Source organism: Eumetopias jubatus, unplaced genomic scaffold (genome assembly GCF_037043125.1).
Source record: "Eumetopias jubatus isolate StellerSeaLion01/CBP00866 unplaced genomic scaffold, mEumJub1_p1.0 scaffold_6, whole genome shotgun sequence".
Lineage (NCBI taxonomy): Eukaryota > Metazoa > Chordata > Mammalia > Carnivora > Otariidae > Eumetopias > Eumetopias jubatus.
In genome coordinates, this window is record NW_028274812.1 from 40,084,571 (window position 1) to 40,097,423 (window position 12,853).

At 37.8% G+C, this 12,853-nt stretch overlaps 1 protein-coding gene across 1 annotated transcript in view; it reads left to right on the forward strand.

Moving 5' to 3' along the window:
* TRDN (triadin) overlaps positions 1 to 12,853 on the forward strand; it is a 327,015-nt gene that overhangs the window by 112,762 nt on the left and 201,400 nt on the right. The gene's annotated exons all lie outside the window — the stretch shown is intronic.

The window sequence follows — 12,853 nt, forward strand, 5'->3', positions numbered from 1 at the left end:
AACACAAGTAATCAAAGCCAAGTGCACCATTAGTTTTTGCAAGAGTACAGATAGGGGTCTCCTTCAGACCGTCACAGCACCCCTTCCACTGCCAGCTCTGTCGAACACTGAAAGGGACACCAGCTTGCTTGTCCAAGTTCTAACCCCACCTAACAAACAGCTACCCTGTTGAATTTGGTCACCCCCTGAGACTAGAAGATTCATTCAGCAAGAGGCCCAAGCGGTCCCTGGCAGCCAAGAAAGAACTGTCTGGGGGAAAAAATTTCAGGGTCCTAGGATCTGGAGTGTAAGAGAGAAGAAAACCCAGGTGGCCACACCCGGTTGTCCCCACAGACAGAGGGCAAGATGTAGCCAGAGGAGGGCCCATAGAACCCTATAAAGCACACAGCCTGCACGAGGTACTCTGGTTGCTGGCTTCTAAGACATATACTGATTACACAGTGTGATAAGAACCAAAAAAAATAAGTCAGTGCTGAGTACTGTGGAAGCTTAGAGAAAGGAGGACATAGCTCTTCTTGGAAGAGGTGAAGAGGACCCCAGGAAAGGCTTGTCTGCAGAGGTGGCTGTGGAGCTAAAGTCCCAAGAATAGGGAAGAATGAGCAAGAAGGCAAGAACATTACCAATAAAGAACTGGCATATGCAAAGGCATGGAGATGAGAAAGAAAGGGATTTGGTCCAGAGAAGCGTAAGTAGTTCAGCATGGAAAAAAAAGAAGAAGGCATGGAGAGGGTCTGGGACAGCTCATAGAAAGGCATGCAAAGGATAGATTGTGAGGTGCCTTGTAGGCTAAGCTTGGGATTTATTTGTATCCTTAAATTTTTATTATAGAACACTGAATAGTAAAGTAAACCTGCAATACACTCAGCCTGCAGATACATTTATCAACATTTTCTATTCTTGCCTATCCAACCTTTCTCTCCTTTCTTTTCTCCTTTTTTTCTCATTGTGTTTTAATTTCTTTTGCAAATCTCTGATGTCATGCTATTTCACCCAGCTAAGGAATTTGTATTCCCTTTTAAAATTTTTGACACATTTACATGCTTCAAAATTTAAAAGTTAGAAAAATGATATAGGGTAGAAAATCTCCATCCTGGCCGTATGCACCAACTACCCAGTTCTCCTTACAGGAAACCGATGTTCTTTCCTTCCAGAGAGATTCTGTGCATATACCAGCACAAGTATTTCCTCCTCAGCTAAGAGATTTTCATTTTTTTTTTCCTATGGAAGACAAGGAATTCCCCATGGATGGGATAGACATGTTCATTTTAAAAGATCAATGTGACTGCCATACTGCTGGACTAGACGGAGATTGGTTACAGGCACTTGAGAAGAGAAAATAGTCCCAACAAGTTGCAAAGCAGGAACTAAACATTGGTATAATGGATGGAAAAAAGCAGATAGATCAGAAAAGTATATGGGAAAGGAATCAGTTGGTCAAAGTATCTGATTAATATAGATGCCGAGATACAACAAGTGAGAAAAATGACTCCAGCTTTCTGAGTTAAATATTCAGGTAGACAGGGTGCCATTCACCAAGACAGAAAACCACTGAGATGGGCCTGGGGAGGAGAAGCAGGAAGGTGACGGGTTCAGGACAGACTGGGACATGACAGTTTCCCATGGGACACCCAGGTAGAATTACTGAGCAGGCCATTCTAAGTTGGCATAAGGAACTCAAGAAAATATTATATGGTTGTTATCTGGAATTATATCCTCGTGTAACCTGTCCTCGCCTTCATAAAGAAGATATCTTTTGTATCTTCTATCCTCCCAAATCCATTCCCAAATGAATCTCCGATAATGAGGAGGAAATGTCTGAGAATTTCAGTTTATTTCATGCATCCTCCAAAACCCTCCTACAAAGGGGACCCAGGCATTACTGATCATTTCTTGTTACTTAGAGAGATGGTAGGAACCCTGTGTCTTTAAATACAGTATAGTGATTTATAGCCTGTGCTCTGGAATCACACATACCTGGATCCAAATTCTTGTTCTGCCATTTTCTACCTGGATGAACTTAAATGTGATAACTACAGTTTCAGCCTCTTTTATTGGTAAAATACTGATACATTACCTATCACAGAGAGGTATTGTAAAGACAGAATAAAACTATAATGACTGCAGTTTTTATTATTGTGTCTGATATTGATAAACTTAGGAAGTTCTCCTTCTATTGCATTTTATTAATTTAACACTTTTCACAAACAATAACTTGCAGATCACCAGCATCAAAATCAACTGTGAAGCTTGTTAAAAATTCATATTCCCGCCATATCTTAGATCTAGTGAATCAGATTCTCTGGCAATTCAGAAAGGAAAAAAAAAGCTCTATTTTAACAAGGTCCTCAGTTGAGTCTTGTTTACAGTAAATTCTGAGAACCTTTGGTTTATGTCCATGTGTAAAAAAAACTTACAGATCCAACCCAATTGTTTTACACCGGACACCTGAGCTTGGTACCCTGTTTCAAATAGTCTTTTCTCCATTTTATCTAAATTAAAGTCAATTAAATTTAAATAAATAAATACATTTTAATTAATTAATTTTAATATATAAATGATTCAATAATTAATAATTTAAATTAATTAATCAATTAAATCTGAATGCCTTGGTGAGAGATGCATTATCCAATGACCACAGACCCAATGATCCTTTTGGCTATATATTTATGCTCCACAGAGTCAATGGCCAGGGAAGAGTTTGGGTGGCTGGTCAGGCGATGTTTTCTGTAGGTCGTGTTCTGACATCAGCACATTCTGTGCACTTTCTGGCCAGATCCTGACCAAGGTACACTTGTAGCTATGCTCTCTTCAACTCACATTTATTTAGAATATTGTGTTTTCTGTACTTATATGCATTTTACATCTGATATTTCAAAACCCTGTAATGTAGACATTATTAACGATTAACAAAGGTAGGCTTGGAGTTTATTTATTCATGCTAAGTTAGTAAATAGCAGATCTGGGATTTCAGCCCTGAATTTCTGGTTCTATGCACAAGGATCTTTCTAGTATATTACTATGCAGACATCAGCGTTTGAGGATCCTATCTTCATGTCTTCTGAGGCATCAAGTTTTGGAAGATGAAGACAAAGTTTTTGCTTTAGATTTCATGCAGTTCTGCAATGGAAACATCATGCTCTGATCTCAGTATAGAGTACCTTAGCAATGCTTCTCAAAATGTAATGTGCACACAAATCACCTGGGAATTGTGTGAAAATGCAGACTCGGATTCGATAGGTCAAGGGTGGGGACTGAGATTCTGCATTTTTACCAAGCTCCCAAGGATTGCTGAGGCTGTTGGTCCAGGACTACATCTCAGTAGCAAATCCCTAGGTGATTTAGAGGGAGGTAGAGAGCAACTGAATATTTCTAAAAATGCTTTTAATTTAGTATTAGTCACCTGAATGATCTATAATTGGCCAGATGTCCTTCAGAATGGCTAAAATGCCACTCATGAGGGGCACCTGGGTGGCTCAGTCGTTAAGCATCTGCCTTTGGCTCAGGTCATGATCCCAGGGTCCTGGGATGGAGCCCCACATCAGGCTCCCTGCTCAGCGGGAAGACTGCTTCTCCCTCTCCCACTCCCCCTGCTTGTGTTCCTTCTCTTGCTGTGTCTCTCTCTATCAAATAAATAAAATCTTTAAAAAATAAAATAAAATAAAATAAAATAAAATAAAATAAAATAAAATAAAATAAAATAAAATGCCACTCATGGAGAAATCTTGACTGCCATTTGTCTGGGAAGGAACAACAGTTTTCAAGCCAAGTACCTAAGCATTCTAGAAAGGCTTACAAGAGAGCAAGAGAAATGCCAGTGGGAATGGGGGGAAAGGTTACATTATACTTGCAAATTATAATAACCTATCGTATAGTATGTAAAATATTTTGATTTGGCCAGCTACACAAATGGAATGAATTAGTAGTTGCAAATTTTAAATAAAAATCCCATTACATCTATAAGTCAGTGCTATATCAGTATCAATCTAAAAAAGGAATTTATTTGGTCATTAGAGATCACAATTTAATGTAAAGTACATGTAAAATCTTGCTCCAAGACTCCAAATCAATAATGCTTCTTGAATATTTAGAGAACAGTGCAGGGCTAGTCCAAGGTTTGAAACTTTTGCCTCCCATTCAAAACTGCTACAGACACATTTTATTTGGCCCACACAGATTTTTTTATTCACTGATTTTAAGTGTGGTCATCTTGAATAAGGGGAGCTTGCCATTGTCTCCATCAACTTCCATGCATCTGCTTCACCATTCACTCACTTGGCTCCAGATGCCATTTCTGTGTGGTAATTATGTGAAGACAGTTTCCTCTTGATATAATAATTTCTTACATTCCTGATCAACCCTTGATGTCTTGGTCTGCAAGAGCTGCCAGGACAAAACACCACAGATTGGGTGACTTAAATAACAGAAACTTATTTTCTCACAGTCCAAGGTCAGAGTGCCAGGATGGATGGGTTCTGGAAAGAGCCCACTTCGTGGCTTACAGATGTCCTTCTTGCTATGTTCACTCGGTGAAGAGAGAGTGCAGGTGGCTCTTCCTCTTCTTAGAATGACACAGTTCTATGAGATCAGGGTTCCACTCTTACGACCTCATTTAAGCTTAATTACTTCCTAAAGGTCTGATTTCCAATACAGTCATTTGGGGTTAGGGGCCCAACATACGGATTTGGAGGAGACACAATTCAGTCCGTAGTACTTGGTAACTTCTAAGCCTAGTTATTAATAAAGCAGCTTAAATGTTTACCTTATACAATTAGAGTTGTTTAAATATTTGAGTCCTTAATGATTTGCGTTTTGCGTGTCTATCATATGTGGTTTTATGCCAGCATAAATTCCCAACTTGTGTCATCTTTTATATATGCTTGATACTGATAGGAGTCAATATTTTTTTAAATGTCTTAACTGGACTCAAATATAACTGACTCATCCTGAAAATAATAAAACAAAAGGAGTAATCTCATCACTGGCAACTACTATGTATCATTTACCTAGCTAGTAAGCAGATTATTAAGTAAAAATTTTTAGAATCCAGTTGAGAGAGAGAGAGGGAGACATCAGACTCGCATTTCATTTGGCATTTGGACTATACACACTTATGTTACTGGAGATAATTTGACACCGAACTGACAAGTGACTCTCTCACTGCCCCAGTGTTCACAGGACAAGGGAGAGACTATAAATAATAGTGTCACCTTAAGTTTCATTGGATTCTAATTCTGTTGTTGTTGTTGCAAGATAGACATAAATCAGGCAACTCCAATTCCCCAATTTTGATAGATTATTCAAGTGTTTGACTTCAGTTTATCTCCTACTAACGGTTCATAAAACACCAAGTAGCAAATGTTTTGCCTTCAGTCTGTCACTTGGAAAAGGATGTGTCATTTATAAAGTGGGACACCTAAGTTTCCATTGTTATATTTAAAGAGAGATTTAATTTGACATTTCACCCTGGAACCCAATACTATGTTTAAGTGAGTAACATAATGATGTTGCAGGATTACAAGGCTTTTGCTAGGACCTCCTTTCAACTCCCAGGGAAGGAGTTTTCACACTGCGGACACTGGCCCTGAGCAGCTTCCCAAGCAGTCCGTGTTATCAGGCGGTGCTGAGATCATGGGCTTTGTCAGGGCGTGCAGATGTGCTGCCTGAGACTTCATTAACATAATTGATTAGGAACTAGGACATATTTAGTATTAATCAAGCTGTTTTTAGTGAGTCTGATTATGCACAGTCCTTGATGCACTATTTTAGTCTGGAACTTCCTTAGGGCCAAGTTGCAAGAAATGGCATTATGAAAAAGAGGAACCTACCTGTGGCCCTAAAGTGTGCTTTTTGATTTGAGAAATGCAGATTTAACAGGTCAAAACGTAGGAGCTTAAACGTATTCGGCATTTTTTTGTTTTCAAAAAGTAGAGCTTATGTATAGACTGGATTGTTAAGTGTGTTCCCAGGACATTGGAAACAATTTACAATTTTATCAGTAGATTTTAAAAAATCATGGACCTTGTTATGAGTGAAACTGCTCTCACATCTGTGAGGCCCTTAAAAGCTTCCTTTGTGCATTCATAGCACTTAAAACAAAGAAAATGAGTTTCTCATAGCACACAGCTGCTTCTTGGAAACCTTGGTGTGCTTATCTTGGGCTATTTGTCTCATGCCTTGAAACTGTATCTTGCCTTCCTTCAGTTTCACTCTTCTCCCCACATCACATGCTTTGCACATCATAATGAAGTTTTTATTGCTTTAAATATTTGGGTATGAAGACTAATTGTGTTATTCAATCCCTTGTTTCCTTTACTCCTACTGTATTTTTTAGAATATGTTTGGCCATGGAAAATTGGCTACAATTGCATTAAACAGATATGTAAGAACCGCCTCATGTAATCATTTTGGGCATTGTCAATTTGCACTTAAATATGGACATAATTTAAAAGGGACTAGCTTAAATATAATATTAATTCTCACGTTCTTTCAAAAAGGTATTACATTTTGGAACAGAATTCCCATGTCTACTGGGAGCTCCACTGGGGCTGAAAAACCTGCAAGTTCAAAGAGTCACTATAGTTAACCACTTACTTCATTAAAGGAGCAGGTCTACTGAGTTCTTCCTCTGAATGAAATGGCAACTGTTATGTTAACGTTACAGGTTATTCTTACTTTTTAGTGTGAGAGCCACTTTATCAGCCAGTGTTTATCAGAACTGTATTTCTCAGGAAGAATTAGCCCCTCACTACTCTCAAACAGAATCCTCAGTGATTAAACAGATTGCTCCAGGTAACATTGTCCATCCTCACCCCATCACCAAAAACAGCTGCTTCATAAAATCCAAGTATAAGCACCGTTACCAGATATGATCCCATGATTTTTGAATCAACAATGAGAAAATAGTTTTTTCTTTCCCCCTACGCAACATGGACATCCCCCCAAAATATCATGTTTTTTGTTGTCATTGTTCTCTGAAGAATAGAAGACTTCCACCCACATGTAATTACTGGACATTTAGTGTAAAATTACCACAACTCTTCTATTGTGGCAAATATGTGGACGGAAGAAGTTAAGTGATCCCTTGCTAAGTGTATATCTTCTCCTTAAATTACTTATTTTTGAAGATTTTTATTTACTTATTTGAGAGAGAGAGAGAGCGAGCGAGCACAAGTGGGGAGAGGGGCAGAGGGTGGTGGAAAGGGAGAGAGAATCTCTAGCAGATTCCCCATTGAGTTGGGAGCCCGATGGGGGCTCAATCTCTGGACCCTGAGATCATGACCTGAGCCGAAACCAAGAGTCAGATACTTAACCAAATATGACACCCAGGTGATCCTCCTTAAATTACTTTTAATATTCCATTATAAACATACAATTTGCACAAATAAAGCCAAATATAAGGTGAGTAAATACTGTATACTCTATCATCTTCTTGAATAAATATACAACTGGTGCTTAGTATGGCAGTTGTAAATAAGATCATATATGCCATCACCCATATATGGGCAAAAGAACTCTAGAGGGAAGACCAAGGACTCAGCTTCTAATCTCAGCTTTGACGCTAATCAGTTGTATGACCTTTGACAGATGGGTCTCCATTTCTTCACCTGCAAAGTGTGGGACCAGAACTTGAATGGTCTCTTAAGTCCCTTTCTGCTCCCACCCAGAGATTTCAAGTTTATTGTTTTCAGGTTGGTGGGTTGGTAATAAACTGCCTTAAGAGCAAAGGGAAGACTGCATGGCTTTGCATAGTAATTAAACAGCTACCATAGGTATGTACAGTATGGTTGTGGTCTGGATAGAGAGGTCTACTTGTTGGGGCAACCAGGCATGCCCCTATGCAGTGAATAATACTATGAAGTATTATTTACTGACATACAAAAGTGAGTTGTACAGATCATAAAGGCTGTAAAAGTTAGAAGGAAGATGAGATATGAGTGAGGCAAGGCCATGCAATGAAATCACAAGACTTGCATTGGGCCATAAAGAGTGAGTTGGTAGGGTTTGTGTAGAGGAGAAAGGAGCATTATAGGAAACTTATTATAAGATTATTTCTTACCATAGGATGAATCCGAGGACAATGTTCTACAGGAGCTAGTAATGTTTTATTTACAATTCTATTAAACCAAGAATTTTATCACCTTAGTTCTTCAGTGAGATATATCCTGAGAAGCAAAGAGCATAAAATAATAAAATAGAAATTTGGCCCCGGTTCTTATTCCATTAACTCTATGACACAATAAATTTTATTGAACTTTAGGCTGATATAATATTTTTCTTTGTTTTCTGGTGAAATAAACTTATATCTTTCAACAATTTTTAATGGAATTGACCTTTAGTTATAAATTTCGATAAAATACATAAACCAAACTACTTTCACCACTTACTTAGAAAGTTGCTAACACAACTGAATGAAATAATGTATATAATGAGTTAGCAGAATTTCCTTTTTTATTAAAGATTTTATTTATTTATGTATTTGAGAGAGAGCACAAGAAGAGGGGAGGGAGGAGCAAAAGGAGAGGGAAAAGCAGACTCCCCACGGAGCAGGGAGCCTGACCAGAGGCTCCATCTCAGGATGCTGAGATCGTGACCTGAGCAAAAGGCAGAGGCTTAACAAACAGCCACCCAGGCTCCCCAACTTAGCACTTTTTCTAGCACAGTTATGTACTCAACAATTAGTTGCTATTATTATTATCATTTTTTAGTCATGAAAGTTCTGCAATATGTCTAATAAATCATTAAATTTTATGGTAGTTTTTTTAAATTGGTCTCTACAGAAGATAGTAAGGTAACTGCATTAATGATATCAGTCAGTATATGTGAAACTCTAGATAATTTCTTAATACAGGCCTCAGGTCATATCCTGAAGAGTTTTGCATACACAGCTAAAGATTTTATACCCCCTCATGGACTGCATGAGCCTGCTAAAGCAATTGAGCAAAGGAGGAGTGTGATCAGATTTGCATTTTAGATTATTGTGTCAGCTATAGAAAGAAGGGATGGCTAAGGGGTGAGGATTGGGGGTCTGGAGATGAGACAATTATAGGAGCCTACTGCTCATGGGGAAAAATTATGCTACTTTTCTTTTAAACAATCCTACTTAACCTTCAAAACAACTCCAAGCAGTGAATATGATTTCACATCATTTTAAGATTTAGAAAAGATCAGAAAAATCAAAAGTAAATTGCCTAAGAGAATACAGCTATAACAGTGTTATACAATTGACCTTCAAACCATGTGGAAGTCAGGGACACTGCCGGCCCTCCCTCTTGTGGTCGCAAAATCTGCGTGTAACTTGACCCTGTGAAAACTTAATTACCAGTAACCTACTGTTGACTGGAAGCCTTTTCGACACATAAACAGTTGATATGGCATATTTTATATGTATTATATACTGTATTCTTAAACTAGAGAAAAGAAAAATATTATTAAGAAAGTCATGAGAGAAAATATATTTACAGTACTATACTGATTTTATAAAAAAAAAAAACCCACATGTAAAAGGACCCATGCAGTTCAAACCTGTGTTGTTCAAGGGTCAGCTGTAATTGGAATTGGAAGCCAGGTGTCGCATATCCAGGTTTAGTCTGTTTCCATTATCTTACACTAGCAATTAAGTGTTAGAGCTGAGCATGATTGCTAAAGTCTTATCTGACCTGAGTAAATGAACGGCATTAAGAATAAGAACAGGTCTGGGGAGAGATAATGAGCTCAGTTTGGGGCTTGCTGAGTGTATCCGGGTCCCTAGCACAACAAAATGGGTGATTAAAACTGTTTAATGAATGTAGTATTTAAAAAGGTTTTTGCAGAGTAATGGTGAAGCATCCCAGGGCTAGCAAAAACAGGGAGCTTTTACCTGTCCTAGGCCTGAAGAGGTAGGGACATGGAGTGGTTTACAAAACCAAAAGCCTTGTAACTCTAAGAGAGAGATGCCCAATCAGAGGAGATTTCCCTTCATTGGGAGAACACACCATCAAAACTCTGTAAAATGATGTGTGTAATATCCTCAATGAGCCTGGGAGAGAGTTGGTAAATAACCCTTTCCCTGCTCTAGTGTCTCTGGATGTTGCTCCCATAAACCAAAAATAACCCAAATCTAGAGGGCAAGGGGCTTAGTTAACATACTCCATAAAGATCAGGGTGGAGACTGGATCTGGATTAACAAAGAAGACTATGCCACATGTCAGGCAGCAAGCTAGGCTCTGTTCATCCAAATGGTCATGTCCAGTGGACAACTGAATATAGGAGTCTGGAGTTTACAGATGAGGACATACAGATATTGGTGTCATAAACAATCCAAGTACAGCATTTCCTGAAGTCTGTTATGGGGATCTCTAGTTCCATGATATTCTTGGAGGAAAAAAATTTTCGTGACAAAATATTTCTGGTCAGCATGTGTTATATTCCCTTCTTAGACATTCACAATGTACAGGAGTATATCAAGGATCTTTTACATGAATCATGGTTATGGAAAATGTTACCGTATTTAAACTTCTTATTTTGACATTATTTTAGATTTATAGAACAGTTGGAGAGAATACAGAGATTCTTGTATGCCTTTCAACAAGCTTCTTCTAATGTTCACATTTTCCATAACCGTGGCTCATCTACCAAAACTAACAAATTAACTTTGGTACAACACTCTTTATTCAACTTTCACCTTCCAATGGCTTGATAAAGATTCTTAAAAAAAAAATGATTACTTCCATGTGTGATGGATGCACAAATATTAACATAAATATTCTCAGTTTTTCTCACCTTAACATCTAAGGAGTATTCTAGGGTTACCTGTTCAGGTCCCAAGGGTTTGTGTTCTATTCAGAATATGCTGGGAAAGCAGAAAAATTAGAAGGAATCCAAAGAATTAAATGTATTCATGTTGAAACAGAAAGGGTTAGTCCCCAGAAGGAAAGAAAAGATTTGAACAATGAGAAAAGAGGTCAGGAGAAGCAAACAGGAGATCTAGCATGGGCTAGAGGCAGTTTTCAGTGTACATTTGGGAGAGAGAAGGGTTTGGGGTGGCGGGGAGGGAAAAGTTGTCATGAGGGAGGGTTGGGAAGCTTAAATAAAAGAGTGCATCTTTAGACTGCCTTGCTTTGGGTCCTACAACATTAGCTATTTGGACTTCAGGAAAGATTTAAATTTATCTTCAAACCTTCCTGGAATTTTATTTTATTTTTTTAAACCTTCCTGGAAGTTTAGACTCTTGTTTTTTTTTTTTATTGCAACACTGTAGGGCTGAAGGTGAGGTAACACAGTTATATTGGAGTTAATATGTTAGAACCAGTGTAATTCACTTCAGTATTGTGACAAAGTAGGTAAGTCTTAATAATTGATTGTCAAATAAACTTTATAAAAGAAATACATAACCGGGGCACCTGGGTGGTTCAGTAGGTTAAACATCTGTCTTTGGCTCAGGTCATGATCACAGAGTCCCATGATCAAGCCACCCATCTGGCCCCGTGCTCAACGGGGAGTCTGCTTCTCCCTCTGCCCTTCACCCCACTTGTGCTCTCTCTTTCTATCTTGCTCTCTCTCACAAATAAATGAATAATAATAAAAATCCTCAGAAGAAAGAAACACAAAACCAAACAGGTAGAAGAGGGGCAAGAAAAAGGGAAAGAAGAATGGAAAGAAGTTTCCCATGGATCATGAACTATAAATTCATTTTAGTAGACATCAAATATATTTCATAAGAAACTTGCATCTCTAAACTTAGAAATTTTCCCTTGCTATTTGGTTTTGATTTCCCATTATTGATTATTAAAAAGACTTTTTGTGAAAACCATTAACTTTTTCCTATTGACGTACCTGTCTATAAAAGTTTTTCTCCCCGTACACATCTGACAATATAGCTAGGGGGTGTCTGTCTGATTTGACTCTCCAGGAGCAGTATTTACTCTGGGGACCCAGGGGAGGCACCCACGAAGCAGGAAACAGAAAAGGACCCACCTGTTGACTAGGATCTTTTTTATTTGTTGTCTCGGGGTTCTCTCATAACTTTTATCATGGTATCAAAAAAGTTTGTTTCCTGTATTTTGATCTATAAAGGACCAGACAGGAAGTTAAGGATGACGTGGGTTGTGAATGTGAGTGAACATGATCTAATAGTAGCTTTCTTATTATGGAATTCTGATTAGAACCCTCTGATGCCACCGAATTTTTCCCATAAAGCATTTTATAAAATAGAACTGGGTCCCTCCAAAAGCTCTAACTTGTAAGTACCAGTTTTTCTTTATAAAACATTTATTTGTTATGTGTGTCAGCTTGACCTAAATGTTTCTTCCTATTATACGAACTTGTTACAATTCCAAAAGATATTTTTCTTCCTCTCTAGAACAAAATGAGTCTTTAAAGCCAGGTCAGTTTTAGCCAAATGGAGTAAAGAGTCCTGGCAATTGTTCACATAATAAAGGGTGAGGGTTGCTCACTTCAATTAGGTGTGGATTTTAAATGTTTTTAATGTGTTTAATGCGTTTTTTTGTTCGTAATATTTATAAACATTAAAACAAAAAATTTTTGATCTACTAGAATAGACCTTATATGTGGAAGGAGAAAACAAAAGGTTTTGTTATTCATTTGGGATAGTTCATGAGAGATGATGAAATTTATGTAGCCCATGAGTTAAAATAAACCTGAATTCATAATACCCAGTGCTCATTACATCACATGCCCTCCTTAATGAATCACAGGCCTGTACCTCTGAAACCAATAATACATTATATGTTAATTAATTGAATTTAAATTTTAAAAAGTTTAAAAAATGTATATTACCTAGTGAAGGAATGCAATCTAGAAATTTGTGTGTGACTCCAATTATATGGCATTCTGGAAAAGGTAAACTATGGATATA